The sequence below is a fragment of the Pongo abelii genome, chromosome 7 (assembly GCF_028885655.2).
Source record: "Pongo abelii isolate AG06213 chromosome 7, NHGRI_mPonAbe1-v2.0_pri, whole genome shotgun sequence".
NCBI classification, from domain to species: Eukaryota; Metazoa; Chordata; class Mammalia; order Primates; family Hominidae; genus Pongo; species Pongo abelii.
This window is the reverse complement of record NC_071992.2, coordinates 39,837,552-39,854,346: the sequence shown is the minus strand read 5'-3', so window position 1 is coordinate 39,854,346 and position 16,795 is coordinate 39,837,552. Positions and strand designations below refer to the sequence as shown.

The window sequence follows — 16,795 nt, the reverse complement described above, 5'->3', positions numbered from 1 at the left end:
GGAAGGCCTTTCGGGACGGAGCCCTCGGCCGGTGCTGGTGTTCTCACCTGGCTTCCTCTTCTGCGGCTGTCCCGCCCAGCTCTCCCAGCTTTGGGTCTTTTTGGAAGAAGGGGCCGTATCTGGGGCGCTTTTTTTTTTGTTTTGTTTTGTTTTTAGACAGAGTCTCTGTCGCCCGGGCTGGAGTGCAATGGCAAGGGCACGGTCTCGGCTCACTGCAACCTTCGCCTCGCAGGTTCACGTGATTCTCCTGCCTCAGCCTCCCGAGTAGCTGGGATTACAGGCGCGCACCACCACGCCCGGCTAATTTTTTTTTTTTTTTTTTTTTTTTTGAGACGGAGTCTCACTTTGTCGCCAGGCTGGAGTGCCGTGGCGCGATCTCGGCTCACTGCAACCTCCGCCTCCTGGGGTCAAGCGATTCTCTTGCCTCAGCCTCCCGAGTAGCTGGGACTACAGGCGTGCGCCACCACGCCCGGCTAATTTTTGTATTTTTAGTAGAGACGGGGTTTCATCAGATTGGCCAGGATGGTCTTGAACTCTTGACCTCGTGATCCACCCACCTCGGCCTCCCAAAGTGCTGGGATTACACGCGTGAGCCACCGCGCCCGGCCCGCCCGGCTAATTTTTGTATTTTTAGTAGAGACGGGGTTTCACCGTGTTGGCCAGGCTGGTCTCGAATTTCTGACTTCAGGTGATCCGCCCACCTCGGCCTCCCAAAGTGTTGGGATTACAGACGTGAGCCACCGCGCCCGGCCTGGGGCGCTTTTGAATCTGCAGGACGCCCCTCAGCGTCTGGCACACAGTAAGCGCTAAGTGAATTTTAGATGAATTCCAACTATACGTGGGCAGGTGCAATCTTCTTACTAGGGTGGTAGCCCGTGTCTGATACTCGCCTTCGCTTGGGTGGAAGGCCTCCTGGGTATTTCACTGAATAGAAGAACACTTCGAGCGGAGAATGACTAGGCCAGGGCGCAGGGCAGAGGAACCGGAGGCATGAAACCAGCTGACACCCCCACCCTAAAGGCTAACCCCGGGCGCAACGCCTTTACAATGCCGGGCGGGTGGAGGTTGGGGGAGGGGAATGGCGTTTGCCGGCTGTCACATGACTGCTAACCCCTTCCCCTACCTCGTACTTGCCTAGGGGGTTGGTGAAGAGAATTTGCCCCCACCGAAAGAATGTTACAACAGTGTAGTGTGTTCCCTGGGCCCCATGTTAGTAAAGATTTCTCCAGGTTGGAAGCAGCCTGGGTGGGCCCTTGGCCGAGCAGAACTGGGCATTGTTTCCTTTTGGAGTTTGTAGAGTTCTTCTCTCTGGTCCTAATCCTGGTGGATGTCTGCTCGCCTGTAGCTCCCAAAGATTGTGTCAGGGTATTTCACTTCCGCAGTGAAAACTGGGCAAAAACCATTCACTCCATGATGTTACCGAATTATTTGTTTCACAGGTGTTCGGAAAGGGCAGTCCTTCACCCAAAGGAACGTTTGATTATGTTCATCTAGTATACCAAAGCTAGCCTCGATTAGCTTAGCTGGTTACTTTGTTAGATCTTAAATGCGCAGGCCAGTCAGTTAGCACCGAAAGCCTACAGTTTAGGAAGCATACTGATTTGCTTTGTGTGTTTTAGATATACATAGCCTTTTAACTTTCCGTTGTGAGGGAGACAGGAAAAGCCAGAGGGTTTGTCCTCTGGAGGCTCCCTTTACTGTGGGGTGGGTTCCATTTCAGCATGCAGGCTTGCAAATGGAATATCTGATGATGCACTTACCTGGCCAAACATGAATAGGCATTTCTGAACTCACATCAGATAAAACTAGCCTTGATGTGAGGATGGATGGGGTATCTCACAGCACCAATTTACAAGCCATAAGGTGAGCAGTGTTTTTGCTAAGGAGGGGCTGCAGCAATGCTGATCTTCCATCTGATTAAATGACACTGGGGGTGGTGGGTTGGCTTCCCTTCCAGCTTCAAATGGGTGCTGTTGGCCATCCGTTGTCTTGCGCCATCCCAACATGTGTGTATTCACTTCCTTTTCTGCCACCTGTTTCTTATGTGGACATTTTATCCCCTTGAGAGGTAGATCACATCTCCCTGCCAGAGATGGAGATTCCAGAGTCCTGGGTCCAGTGCCCACAGCAGCCCTGACTCATTGTTGGGTTTCTCTGTCCCTAAACACCCAAGTTTCTCTATTTGTAAATAGAGCATGTTGCCAGACTTAATTGATGTTTGTAACATGTTTCTGGGTTCCTGGATTAATGGGGCCAATGTATCCAAGAAGTGATTGAAAAGGTTTGTAACTGCTTTGTGAGAGATTGAAACCTCCTTGAGCTCTCTTTTTTTCAGGAAGAGTTCAGTCTCTGCATCTTCATTTTTCTCATTTTATCCAATGTAACCCAAAACCTACACAATAACTCCCACCTATTATATGAACTGATTACCACCTAGTCACAGTATTGACTTCCAGGAAAATGGTGCTTAGTTGATTTTTTTTTTCTTTCTTAAAATAACTGCAAAGGAAGGCTTCTTTGCATCTCTATGGGTAGATGAAATTGCAAGCTTTCCACTTTCCATCTACAACTTTCTGGAACTTTCCAAGATGCCAAGGGTGTTGTCTGATGCCCTGGTGCCCAAGATAGCTGAGATTTAAAGAATAAGATATGCACTGAAAGGTGGAATTTTTTTTTTTTTTTTTTTTTTTGAGATGGAGTCTCACTCTGTCCCCCAGGCTGGAGTGCAATGGCGCGATCTCAGCTCACTGAAACCTCTGCCTCCTGGGTTCTAGCAATTCTCCTGCCTCAGCTTCCCGAGTAGCTGGGATTACAGACACCTGCCACCACGTCCGGCTAATTTTTGTACTTTTAGTAGAGATGGGGTTTCACCATGTTGGTCAGGCTGGTCTTGAACTCCTGACCTCAGGTGATCCACCCGCCTCAGCCTCCCAAAGTGCTAGGATTATAGGTGTGAGCCACCGTGCCCGACGAAAGGTGGAATTTTAACAGAAGGAAATGAGGTGTGCTAGAAAAGTCATTTGAACTGGTGATTAATGGTTTGACTCCATTTCAGACTTAAAACAAGAAACAAAAGCTAAAATCTTGGTCTGTAGATTTTGTGTGTGTGTGTGTGTGTGTGTGTCTGTCTGTCTGTCTTTGTCTTAATCTCTAGCAAAGAAGAGTTGCTGCAACAGAGTATGACTTTTGTCTTGGGTCCAGAAGCTGAAACTCAAGGAGTTAAGAGCTAACTGTGCAAATATTTCCATTTGTTTTCTTGATAAGGCCCCAGTGTCATTTATTTAGAGTCAAGATGTGATGACATATACTCTTAAAACACCGGAGGCTAGCATATAAATAGGATATATCTAGTAGGGAAGAATGTGTGGCCCATTAGGAAAAATTGAAATGAATTGACTTTGCACTTACACACCTGTTAAGGACCTGGGGTCTTAGTGGGTCTCAGATAAATGGGAATCAGTTAAGTACTGTGACTGCAAAACAGACATGAATCTAAGAGGTAGAATCAGGTGACCAATATGAGAGATTCTCTGCTCAACTCTCTAGTCTCATGTAGTTTGGGATCCTAGACTGATAGAAACCTTTTTAGGAGGCTAGACGTGGTGGTTCCTACTTGTAATCCTAGCACTTTGGGAGGCCGAGGCAGGAGGATCACTTGAGCTCAGGAGTTCAAGACCAGCCTGGGTAACATGAGACCCAAACTCTACCAAAAAAAAAAAAAAAAATACATATATATATATCTGGGAGTGTTGGCAGGCACCTGTAGTCCCAGCTATTCCGGAGGCTGAGCTGAGAAGATCATTTGAGCTCAAGAGTTAAAAGTTAGGGTGAACTGTGATCAGGCTACTGCACTCCAGCCTGGGCAACAGAGTGAAGGCCTGTCTCTAAAAAAAAAATATATATATATATATATATATATATATATGGCTGGGCGTAGTGGCTCACGCCTGTAATCCCAGCACTTTAGGAGGCCCAGGCGGGTGGATCACCTGAGGTTAGGATTTCGAAACCAGTCTGGTCGGCATGGTGAAACCCTGTCTCTACTAAAAACACAAAAAATTAGCTGGACATGGTGGCGGGTGCCTGGGTGCCTGTAATCCCAGTTACTCGGGAGACTGAGGTAGGAGAAATGCTTGAACCCAGGAGGTGGAGGTTGCAGTGAGCTGAGATCGTGCCACTGCACTCCAGCCTAGGCGACAAGAACGAAACTCCATCTCAAAATATGTATATATATATATATGTATTTATGTATATATAAATCAAAATGAAAAACCTTTTTAGGATACTAAGAGCAACAAAATTTAGGGAAATAATTTCTTAAGTATAGATTAAAACAAATATTTATGCAGCCTGGTGACTAGAAGGCTGTTGTGTAACTAAACACCATGAAACTTAATATTGCGATAGTCCTCCCCACGTGAAGAGAGAGTGTGAGTGATGAAGGACCATGTTCTTATATCTATTAAAACTCAAGAGGGAATTTGGTTGCATATGAAAGGACTTAGGTATTATAAAGGGTTAAATACTTGGAAGAACTGCAAGTTTAATAAGATGCTGAAATAAGTTGCCAACAGAAATGTGGGTTATTAAAAAAAAAAAAAAAGCAAGGGCTAGATAGTTGTTTTTCTGGGAGAGTTGGATGCAGAAAAACGACATAGATGACCACAGAGGTCCGTAATCCACAAATTATAATCAATGGGTGTTTGTTTTTATACCTTTGGGTTTCCTAAGAACATTTAGATTTTGCTTAATAGGTTGGAAAATTCGAGTAATGTTATTACTGATTACATTTTTCTTTTCTTGGAATTTCCCTTAAAGATAATATTGAGCCTTACTGGAAACCTCCCCAGGTCTTACGAAGCCACAGTCCCCTCCCACTCTAGTGTAGGAAACTGAGATAGCTCAGTGCTCAAGCCTGAATTCTCTGTAGGTTCTAGAATAAACAACACTAAACTGCTTATAACAAAGGAATGAAATGACTAAAAAGGATGAGAGTCCTTCAGAGTTGTTCTGGTGACATGGAAGGTATTCCCTCATGGTTTTTTTTGATGGTATTGTTTATGACTTCATTTGTAAGACATTCAGTTAGTATGGAGAAAGTTCAACCTGCTTTTTTTCCATCTTCTTGTTTCTAAAGTTTATCCTTTTTTTTTTTTTTTTGGAGACAGGGTCTCACTCTTTCCCGGGCTGGAGTGCAGTGACATGATCACAGCTCACTGCAGCCTCAACCTCCTGGGTTCAAGCAATCCTCCCTGCTCAGCTTCCCGAGTAGCTGGGACTACAGGGGTGTGCCACCACACTGAGCTAATTTATTTTTTGTTTTTGTTTTTGTAGAGATGGGATCTCACTATGTTACAGGCTGTGCTTGAACTCCAGGGCTCAAGCAATCCTCCTGCTGTAGCCTCCTGAAGTGCTGGGATTACAGGTATGCGCCACCTTGCGCAGCCTCATCCATTCTTGTAGTCAATATTTTTTAGTGCCTACTATGTGCCAGGTGCTGGATATACAGTGTAAACAATGGCGAAGAAAACAGGGATGATCCCTGCTTTCAGGAAGCCCAGAGCCTTGTGGGGGAGTAGGCATTAAATGAATGAACATGTAATCTCAGCACTTTGGGAGGCCGAGGCGGGCAGATCACCTAAGGTCAGGGGTTCAAGACCAGCCTGGCCAACATGGTGAAATCCTGTCTCTCCTAAAAATACAAAAATTAGCTGAGTGTGGTGGTGCGTGCCTGTAATCCTGGCTACTTGGGAGGCTGAAGCAGGATAATCGCTTGAACCCAGGAGGCAGAGGTTGCAGTGAGCTGAGATTGCTCCACTGCACTCCAGCCTGGGCTATGAGTGAGATTCTGTCTCAAAAAAAAAAAAAAAAAAAAAGAGCTCACAAATAAATAATCATATATTGTGGTAAGCACTGTGGAGAAAGAGGACAGGGTATTATAGAAGAAAAGGGCAGGAAGGACATGATTTAAAGAAGGAGACTGCAGGTAGTCTCTCTGAGGCAGAGAGCTGAAGAAAGAAGAGGAATTTTTCTAGTGAGGAGTGGAGCAAGGGGGCCTGGTGGAGGAGTAGCAGCCTGTGCAAAGGCCCTGAGGCAGGAATACCTGGGAAGTCGGGGAGTGCTTGTATAAGATGAGGCTGAAGAGGAAGGCGGGGCTTTACTTAGGAGGAATGGGAAGCCACTGAGTGTTAAAATTAAAAGCAGTGGGGGCCAGGTGCGGTGGCTCACACCTATAATCCCAGTACTTTGGGAGGCCAAGGTGTATGGATCACCTGAGGTCAGGAGTTCGAGACCAGCCTGGCCCAACATGGGCTCTACTAAAAATACAAAAGTTAGCCGGCTATGGTGGTAGGCCCCTGTAATCCCAGCTACTCAGGAGGCTGAGGCAGGAGAATTGCTTGAACCTGGGAGGCAGAGGTTGCAGTGAGCTGAGACTGCGCCATTGCACTCCAGCCTGGGCAACAAGAGCAAAACTCCGTCTCAAAATAAATAAATAAATAAATAAATATAAATAAAAGTAGTGGGTTGATACGGTCCAATTTATTTGTCAGAGATCACTGTGGCTCTTGGGTAGAGAATGGATTTGAAGCTGGCCTAACCTAGAATTGGACAGACAAAATGGGAGGCTGTTGCAGTAATCTAGATGGTGGGTGGTGGTGGCTTGGACTAGAATGATGTCCAAGCCACCTGTGGAGGTGGACAGAGGTGGGTGGATTTAAGAAATATCTTGGAGGTTCAACTGACCTGACATGTGATGGATTGGATATGGTAGGGTGAGAGGGAAAGGAAGTAATAAGAATGAACACATAAAATCAGGAGAGCTTGGTGTTGAGAGTGAACCAGGAAGTGGCAGCTGCTTTCTTTCCCTTACAGTCACTGTGATACCAGGGTGAGGTCACCATTACAAAGACAGCTTTGGGCTGTGACACCTGTGAGTGGAAATTTCTGTTGGAGATTTCTGTTGGAGTGAATTACTAGGAAACGCCATTGAAACCAGGGCATGTATGTATGTGTCTGCAAGTGATTACCCACTCAGTACCGCCAAGTCTTTGTCTTGTAACAGCAGAGCTGCTGTGATCTCATTGATGTGCTGTCACACAGCAGATGAAATCACTGCTTTAAGGGATATAGGACTAAGAAAAGGAGAACATAGTATACATCATTAGTAAAGTTAGACCCATAAATGAAAAAAAAAAAATTCTCAAGTAAGTGAACCAGTTAAATGTTTTTTGCATTATAAACTATAAGCATAGAAAAGAGTCTTGTGCCTTTTTCATTTTACTTAAACTGCCTTTGGTTACAAAGACTTCTATTGTATTTCTGTAACTCCCATCAGAGGAAGGTTTTTATAAATAGTTTCTGATATGTCATTTTAATTGTAGTTATTAACTAAAAAATGTTATAATTACATTACAAGCAATCCACATGCTTATTAAAATGCCATCAACTCTAACATGTATTTGCTGACATTACTCTTCCTCTCCCTTAACAATAATCTTAGACATCCATTAAGATACTATGGTTTTCATTGCTATACGCCCTGGAAAATTGTGCTTCTTACCCTATACTTTTGAAGGAGGGACAGCTAGCTCTGGCTTAGCTCCAGAAGGATTAAGAAGCTCTAGCCTTGAATAGAGAGAGTGATGGGAGGTCATTTTAGGCCTTATCTTCATCTCAGAGCACTTCCCTAGGTGGCCTTTGGTTCTGGGTCTGGCACAGATCTCTAGACCTAAGGGTCTCTGAATTCCAACAAAATTAACCCCCAGACCCTTGTATTGGCAAAGAGAGAGGTTCTGCTCTGCATAAGTTGTCCTGGTTCAGATTTCATGCCCCAGCTGGCTCAGGAGGAGACCAAGCCTGACATTGCCCTGTTTTCCTCTGGGACAGGGACCACGTCTGTCGTGTCCTTTGCTGTGTGACCCAGCGTAGGGGCTCAATAAACGCATCTGCGAGGGAGGCAGTGGTTGTGGTTCCTGTAGGCACAGGGCAGGCAGTAGATTGCCTGGGTGAATGTGGAGAAGCATTTAATCTTATGTTTGGTAGACTACAGACTGGGGATGTCCGAAGTATGAAATCAAAGCTCTGCTTCTTTCAGTTTCCCAGTTTGGGGTATGGCTTTGTGGTCAGTGCCCTTTTCTTTCTTTTTTTTTTTTGGCAGAATTTTGCTCTTGTTGCCCAGGCTGGAGTGCAATGCCTCAATCTTAGCTCACTGCAACCTCCGCCTCCCAGATTCAAGCAATGATTCTCCTTCCTCAGCCTCCTGGGTCCCTTTTCTTCTTGAAGAAGGAGGTTACCTTCTGTGGCTTGCTGGCTAATGATGCCTGTGGCAAAGGAGGCAGTTTTCACCACTAATGAGACAGAAATTCCTCTCTTGCAGGGAGACGCTTGTTGATAATCTGTTAGAGGAAAATCAAGGGCTTTAGTCTCCAGGGTGTTCCTGGGGGACACATTTAGGAATGTGCCTGTGGAGAGAAAAAAGGCAATGGTAATTAAGTATCTTTTCCTGAATGCTGGCCTTTGAATGGAGTAGAGGGAAGGCATTTATAAGAAATCCCCAAAAAATATTTCTAGAAGTGTGACTGCCACACACACTTCACTTTTTAAAAAGGACATGGCTAGTGTCTAGGTAGAACAATTAAGGCCTCTAGAAAGCCTGGTCTAAAGAGGCCTCTGGTTATTATAAAAGAATGGGTATCCTGTGTGAAATACAGTAGCAGTCGGCTGGGGCCCCAGATGTTTCTTCAGTCTGCTCCTTTCCCATGCAGAGAACTGACATGTGGTCACCAAAATAGAACTTTTCATTTTTACTAATCATTTGTTATTAAAACAGGATTTAGAAATGCTTTTGGTGAGGCCAGGCTCATGCCTGTAATCCCAGCACTTTGGGAAGCCGAGGTGGGTGGATCACTTGAGGTCAGGAGTTCGAGACCAGCCTGGCCAACATGATGAAACCTTGTTTCTACTAAAAATACAAAAAATTAGCCAGGTATGGTGGCGGGCACCTGTTATCCCAGCTACTCAGGAAGCTGAGGCAGAAGAATCACTTGAACCTGGGAGGCGGAGCTTGCAGTGAGCCGAGATCCTGCCACTGCACTCCAGCCTGGGTGACTCTGCCTCAAAGAAAAAAAAAAAAAGAAATGCTTTTGGTGTAATTATTTTCCCTTCCTTTGGATTTACCTTGCTTATGGAATAAATCACAGATACTCTGCTTCCTTGCCAGGAACTCTCATGGCAAGAAGTGTGGGAGTTCATGTGGTGAGGAAGGGCTGAGTGTTCTCTGATGTCAGTCATGCTGAAGTTTGTTTTCTTTTGTCCTGGTTAAGGGGTGGTGAACCAAACTATTGCATTTTATTTTTCCATTCTTAAAGTCTCTGTGTGTGAGGACCCCATGGTTGCCACAAGATAGTATTCTTTAACAGAACAAATAAATGCGTCAGTGGCATTTACATTTGAGCAAGAGGTGAGATACTAGATTTGATGGTAGAATATTAACATGTGTGGCTTTTTGAGATAGGATCAAGCTTTGTAAAGAATTGGTAAGTCATGATGGTGGGTGTGGTAGACTTAAATGTTTAAAAATGAGTTAATTTTTCTAATTCTTACAGAATTGTTAAAATAAAGATGCTTGGTATTTCCTTTAGTCTTCACCTACAAGAAATTTAGTATTGCTCTCCACTTAGAAAATCTATCTTGATTCATAGACTTAATTATGCCATCTTGGCCTATTTCTGAGAGTTCGAGAGCCCTCTGTTTCTTGTCTCTTTCTTTTCTGTGTAGAAACCCTGAAGGGGTCCATAAGGATCATGACATCTCTCAATAAATTGCAGAAAGTAAAGCCGGGCACGGTGGCTCACGCCTGTAATCCCAGCACTTTGGGAGGCCGAGGTAGGCGGATCACGAGGTCAGGAGATCGAGACCATCTTGGCTAACACGGTGAAACCCTGTCTCTACTAAAAATACAAAAATTTAGCTGGGCGCGGTGGTGGGTGCTTGTAATCCCAGCTACTCAGGAGGCTGAGGCAGGAGAATGGCGTGAACCCGGGAGGTGGAGCTTGCAGTGAGCTGAGATAGCGCCACTGCAGTCCGGCCTGGGCAAAAAAGCGAGACTCTGTCTCAAAAAAAAAAAAAAAAATTGTTGCAGAAAGTATACACTGAGGGGCTGGGTGCAGGGGTGGCTCATTCCTGTAATCCCAGTACTTTGGGAGGATCACTTGAATCCAGGAGTTTAAAACCAGCTTAAGCAACATGATGAGACCCTGTCTCTACAAAAAATAAAACATTAGCAGGGTGTGGTGGTGCACGCCTGTAATCCTAGCTACTCCGTAGGCTGAGGTGGGAGGATTGCTTGAGCCTGGGAAGTTGAGACTGCAGTGAGCCGTGATGGCATCACTGTAGTCCAACTTGGGCAACAGAGCCCGTCTGAAAAAAATGAAAACAAATACATTTTTTTTTTTAAAGAAAGTACACACTGATCATGGTTTGTTAAAAATTTTATATATTTTTTAAGTTTGGAAATGTAGCTAGGTGCGGTGGCTCACGCCTGTAATCCCAGCACTTTGGGAGGCCAAGGGGGGCGGATCACCTGAGGTCAGGAGTTTGAGACCAGCCTGGCCAGCATGGTGAAACTCCGTCTCTACTAAAGATACAAAAATTAGCCGGGTGTAGTGGTGGGCACCTGTAATCCCAGCTACTCAGGAGGCTGAGGCAGGAGAATCACTTGAATCCAGGAGGCAGAGGCTGCAGTGAGCTGTGATTGTGCCACTGCACTCCCGCCTGGGCGACAGAGTGAGACTCCGTCTCAAAAAATAGATAAACAGATACATAATTTTGGAAATCATGTAATACAAACCAATTTTGGAAGTGAGTCATTTCTGTTCCCTTCAAATGCAAATCATTGTTATTTATATTTGGTCGATAAGTTAGGGTGGTTAGTAATACAGTATGTTGAAACTGTTAAAATCCTAAGTTCCCTTTTGAGAATCATCTGAATGGGTAGATAAACTATGGCGTATACCCACTTCACGGAATATCATTTAGCCATTCAAAATTGTAAGTTTGATGATTATAAGCCAGTAATGTATAATGCACTACAAAGAAAATTGCATATGTACAGCTAAGTAGGAGTTATAGCTAAGACTTATGGCCAGGTACTGTTCTAAGCACTTTGCATACATTAAGCCATTTAATCTTCCTAACATTCTTATGAGGTGGGTGTTCCTAACCCTTTTTCAGAAGAGGATCCTGTCCCACAGAGAGGTTAAATATCTTGCCTAAGGTTTCTCAGCTGCTAGTTGTTAAAATGTATGGGAAAAAGACTTCAAGACGATTTATAAGAAGGCAATGGTCAGATTAGCATGGGACTGAGTCCATTTTTGCTTTTTTTTTTTTTTTTTTGAGATGGTGTCTCACTCTGTCACCCAGGCTGGAGTGCTGTGGCGCGATCTTGGCTCACTGCAACCTCCGCTTCCCGGGTTCAAGCAATTCTTGTGCCTCAGCCTTCTGAGTAGCTGGGATTACAGGTGTGCACCACCACACCTGGCTCATTTTTGTATTTTTAGTAGAGGCGGAGTTTCACCATGTTGGCCAGGCTGGTCTCGAACTCCTGACCTCAAGTGATCTGCCCGCCTTGGCCTCCCAATGTGCAGGGATTACAGGCGTGAGCCTCCGTGTCTGGCTGTCATTTACCAGTTCTTAGAATTCAGTTTGGTGGCTACAAACGGCCTTTCCATACTGCTGGAGTGGCTGTTTTGGGAATTAAGGTCAAAAAAACGAGCCATGACCTATTTGCTACTCTCATGATTTACCAGTTTTTCCAAGTAGCTGACCATGGGCAGAGGGCAAGGTCTAGGGAGGCAAGGTTGGCTGATGGGTAATTCTGTGTTCAGAGTTAGGTTATGATGACTAGCTACCTTCTTCAATACCAGCGCTCGTTAAGCTGCATAGCTTCTGGAAGGTACACAGCACAAACGTTTTATAGGTTATAAACATTTCTGTCTGTTTGCTGTGCATTGCTTCTAGGTGACCAGAAGAAGAGACTGGACATTTTACTCATATGCAATCACTCCTTTTCAGATCCTTTTTAAAAGATGTTCTCAACTGCTAACCACATGATTTGCAGCCTGATTTTTTATTTGCTGGGGAAGACAGTTAATGAACTGCTTTCAAAATTTCTTCATCTAAGAAAGGTTAAGTGTGTCCTCTGTCCCACACTAGGTCAGGGGTGGTTCTGTTCTTCCTGCTTCTTTCCTCACTCGAGGCCATCATCCCCTGTGTCATGATGCCTGGTTAACGTGGAGATGACTCATGCTATAAGTCAGGATTGGGATTTTGAATAGCCAAGGAAGTAGGCAGTCCTCACCGAACCTGGAGTCCAAACTGGATACAGAAACAATGATCCCTTGAAATTAACACTGACACATGTAAAGTGTGGAGGTAACCCAGAGAGCTGGTGGTCGTCCTTGCCTGGCCTTTCCTGGAGACGCCTGTGTTTAATACAGAGATGCAGTATTTATTCACTTGCTGAACAGTCCCTAGATAGGCGGTTCTGATAGCCTGTTGGGGCTTAAATGACCTGAAACCTTATTTGTACGTGAGTCATTATTTGTGATGAAATTGTGTACTTCAGCAGGAGTTTTACCTGTAATTAATTTCTCTCATGCCTGAAAGTTAGCAAGTTGGAAGCAGTTGCCCCAATGTAACAAATGCTTTGTGATCTTGCGTGAGCCTGTTCCCCATCCCATTGCAGGGTAAGCTTTTTAGTCCTCTTCATTCTCTGTATTTCCAGTGTCTGGCATGTAAAAACGTTGGAACTGAATCTCCGAAGGCATCATTTCTCTGCATATGTCTGCTCTCTGGAATGTTCTAAAGGGAAAAAACATGTTTTTTTCAGCTGCAGAAAGATTATTTTTGAGACATACCAGTCAGTCCTTTACCAGCATAATCGTGAATAACTGCAGGGCTGCACTAGAAGGCTTTTCATTTCCCCATACCAAGAGCCATGCTGCCCTTACCCTGCCACATTCCGACAGAAGGCCCCCCGGGATCAGCTCTGGGTATGTTTGGGAAGCCAACTCCATGTTCTGAGACACACCAGCCCTGAGGATAGGGCATGGTTGAATGGTCTTAGCTGTTCCAGAAGGACTGAAAAGCCCAAGAGATTTCACAGTATGGATGCAGGCACGGGCTTCCCAGCGGGCTACTCAGGAGGTGGGCTGGTGCCCTGCACCCCGCTCTTGTGTGTGGGAACAGGCTCATGTTTTTTTCTGCACTGTATTTAGTTCATTCTTTTTCTCTTATTTCTCTTCATAAAACATCTTTTTGAAAGTGTAGAAAACTTAAATGACTTTTTGTATACTTTTATCTGTGCCTTGTCTTGTGTTTGACCAAAAAAAAGAAAATCCCCAAAAACAAAAACTGCAGGGTAGCCTATTTGGATAATATACAGTTTTGCTTGTCTGTGGCGAGACCACCATTTGGGAGGGTGTATAAAACTGATAATAGTGGTTGTCTCTGGTACGGAGACTGAGGGGCATGGGATCAGGAGGGGTGGGAAGATGGAATTTTTCATCCTATACCATTTTGTATGATTTGAATTTTTACCCAATGCCTGTTATTACTTTAAAATATAGGCTGGGGGCTGGGCCTGGTGGCTCACACCTGTAATCCCAGCACTTTGGGAGGCCAAGGTGGACGGATCATCTGAAGTCAGGAGCTTGAGACCAGCCTGGCCATCATGGTGAAACCCCGTCTCTACTAAAAATACAAAACTTAGCTGGGTGTGGTAGCACATGCCCATAATCCTGGCTACTCAGGAGGCTGAGACAGGAGAATTGCTTGAATCTGGGAGGCAGAGGTTGCAGTGAGCCGAGATCGCACCACTGCACTCCAGCCTGTGCAACAGAGTGAGACTCCATCTCAAAAAAAAAAAAAATTAAAAAATATAGGCCGAGTGCAATGGCTCATACCTGTAATCCCAGCACTATGAGAGACTAAGGTGAGAGGATTCTGTGTGGCCAGGAGTTTAAGACCAGCCTGGGCAGCATAGCAAGACCCTATCTCTAAAACAAAACAAAACAAAAGACTAGCTGGCATAGTGGTTCACACCTGCAATCCTGGCACTTTGGGAAGCTAAGGCAGGCAGATCACTTGAGGTCAGGAGTTCGAGACCAGCCTGGCCAACATGGTAAAACCGTGTCTCTACTAAAAATACAAAAATTAGCTGGGCATGATGGTACATGCCTGTAATACCAACTACTCTGGAGGCTGAGGCATGAGAATTGCTTGAACCCGGGAGGTGGAGGTTGCAGTGAGCCGAGATCATTTCACTGCACTCCAGCCTGGGCAACAGAGCAAGACTGTCTCAACAACAACAACAACAACAACAACTAGTTGGGTGTGGTGGCACATGCTTTTAGTCTCAGCTCCTCAAGAGGCTGAGGTGGGAGGACGGCTTGAGCCTAGAACTTTGAAGCTACTGTGAGCTATGAATGTGCACTGTACTCCAGCCTGGACAACAGAGCAAGACCGCATCTCAAAATATATATGTGTGTGTACACAGTTTATAGAAATTTTATGTTGGCCGGGCGTGGTAGCTCACGCCTGTATTCCCAGCACTTTGGGAGGCCGAAGAGGGTGGATCATGAGGTCAGGAGTTCGATACCAGCCTGGCCAAGGTGGTGAAACCCTATCTCTAGTAAAAATACAAAACTTAGCTGGATGTAGTGGCGTGCACCTGTATTCCCAGCTACTCGGGAGGCTGAGGCAGGAGAATCGCTTGAACCTGGGCGATGGAGGTTGCAGTGAGCTGAGATTGTGCCACTGTACTCCAGCCTGGGCAATAGACAATAGAATGAGATTCTGTCTCAAAAATAAATAAATAAATAAATAAATAAATAAATAAATAAAATTATGTCACTTTCTACATATCCAGAGATCCTTTTAATTCTTGCAGGACTGAGTTTAATGATAAGCAATAATAATTTGCTTATTGAAGGGATCATTTGACTTTTACTTTTGATAGGTGGCAAGATTTTTTCAGAATATGGGCTTAAAAATAAACTTGCTACATTGGGATTATGGCTCTCTTTTTCTGCCCTTTGGACTAGGGAAATGGACCCAACCCTGATTTCTGAGATAATTCAAGCTTTCAGGGCCTACGTGAAAGATAATACTGGAACACACCCACGCCGCCATCACATACTGTGTTGCTAGGCTGGGACTTTATTATTTATGAGCTACTTCTGTGAGGTGCAGGAATTAAGTGAACTGAAAAACACATGGGCAGTAACACTTAGAAACTGAGTTGATCTTAAATATAAAAATCCACAGATGTGTTCTTCTGGTTTGGGATTTCTTAGGGTAAGATATTCAAGCACTGTGGCTTTCACTCTCTTATCAAAGTATGCTTCTATCAAACATCCCTTGCTTAAACTGTTTTTGAATTTGAGGATAATATTGTCAGTAAAAGAAACAATTCTTGGCCGGGCACAGTGGCTCATGCCTGTAATCCCAACACTTTGGGAGGCTGAGGCAGGCCGATCACCTGAGGTCAGGAGTTTGAGATCAGCCTGGCTAACATAAAATTAGTTGGGCATAGTTGCGCACGCCTGTAATCCCAGCTACTCAGCAAGCTGAGGCAGGAGAATCGGTTGAACCCAGGAGGAGGAGGTTGCAGTGAGCTGAGATCACGTCACTGCACTCCAGCCTGGGCAACAGAGCGAGACTCAGTCTCTAAAACAAACAAACAAACAAACCAAAACCAAAAAAAAAAAAACCACACACACAAAAAAATGAAACAATTCTTGTTTCGCTTTCCAGCTTTAATACATCGAACACAGATTTGTAAATTCTGCCCCTTTACCTGGGCTGTTTCCCTGCTGGCCTGTGATTCAGCCTGTTTCATATCCTTCAGTAGCCCTGTGGCTGGTGCCTGGCTACCTGGTGTTTGGTTTTAGGTTTGCTTGTGAAATTACGCAGCAAGAACAGTCGGTGACATTTTTATTTGCACTTCTTAATGGTGCTGGAAGTTTCCGAAGCAAATCCCACTTTAGGACCCAGGGATTGGACCTGAGGATCAGGTAATAATTGGTCCCGAGGGAGGATTCTAGAATCGGTTGTAGTTTTGCTCAAAAACCATTAGGAAGTGCAAAGAAAACCTCACTGATACTTTCGGAAAGGCAAGGCTGGCCCTTGGAATTGTCAACTGGCTGTGTTACAGGAAAGGGGTCCCGATCCAGACCCCAAAAGAGGGTGTTTGGATCTCCCTCAAGAAAGAATTCAGGGCAAGTCTGCAGTGCAAAGTAAAAGCAAGTTTATTAAGAAAGTAAAGTATTGAAGGTACAACTACTCCATAGACAGAGTAGGATGTTCCCGAAAGTAAGAGGAGGAACGCATCCACTCTAGGCACTATGCTTATTTATACACAGGATAAAAAGATCATTGAGAGATGTGCCCTACTACAAGGGTTTGTGATAAAGGATTAATTTTCTTAATTACTATATTTTGTGAGAATCAATATTATTATCTTCAAAGCAAAATTAGGTTTGCCTTTGTTCTCCAGATTTTGGGATATTAGAACACTCCCAAGTCTGGGTCTGTTTGGTAGACATTATCCATCTGTTCCCTTACCCATAAACATCTAGAGGCTAGGAATACCTAACTTTCTGGGAATGCAGCGCAGCAAGTCCCAGCCTCATTTTCCTAGCCCTCACTCAAGATGGAGTTGCTCTGGTTTGAATGCCTCTGACAGCTGCTTTGGAGGCCTGTCACATTTTTGCATCCCCGTGGAGGGCTAATA

General features: G+C 44.7%; 1 protein-coding gene across 2 annotated transcripts in view; it reads left to right on the top strand.

Moving 5' to 3' along the window:
* RAB11FIP1 (RAB11 family interacting protein 1) overlaps window positions 1-16,795 on the top strand; it is a 40,456-nt gene that overhangs the window by 577 nt on the left and 23,084 nt on the right. The gene's annotated exons all lie outside the window — the stretch shown is intronic.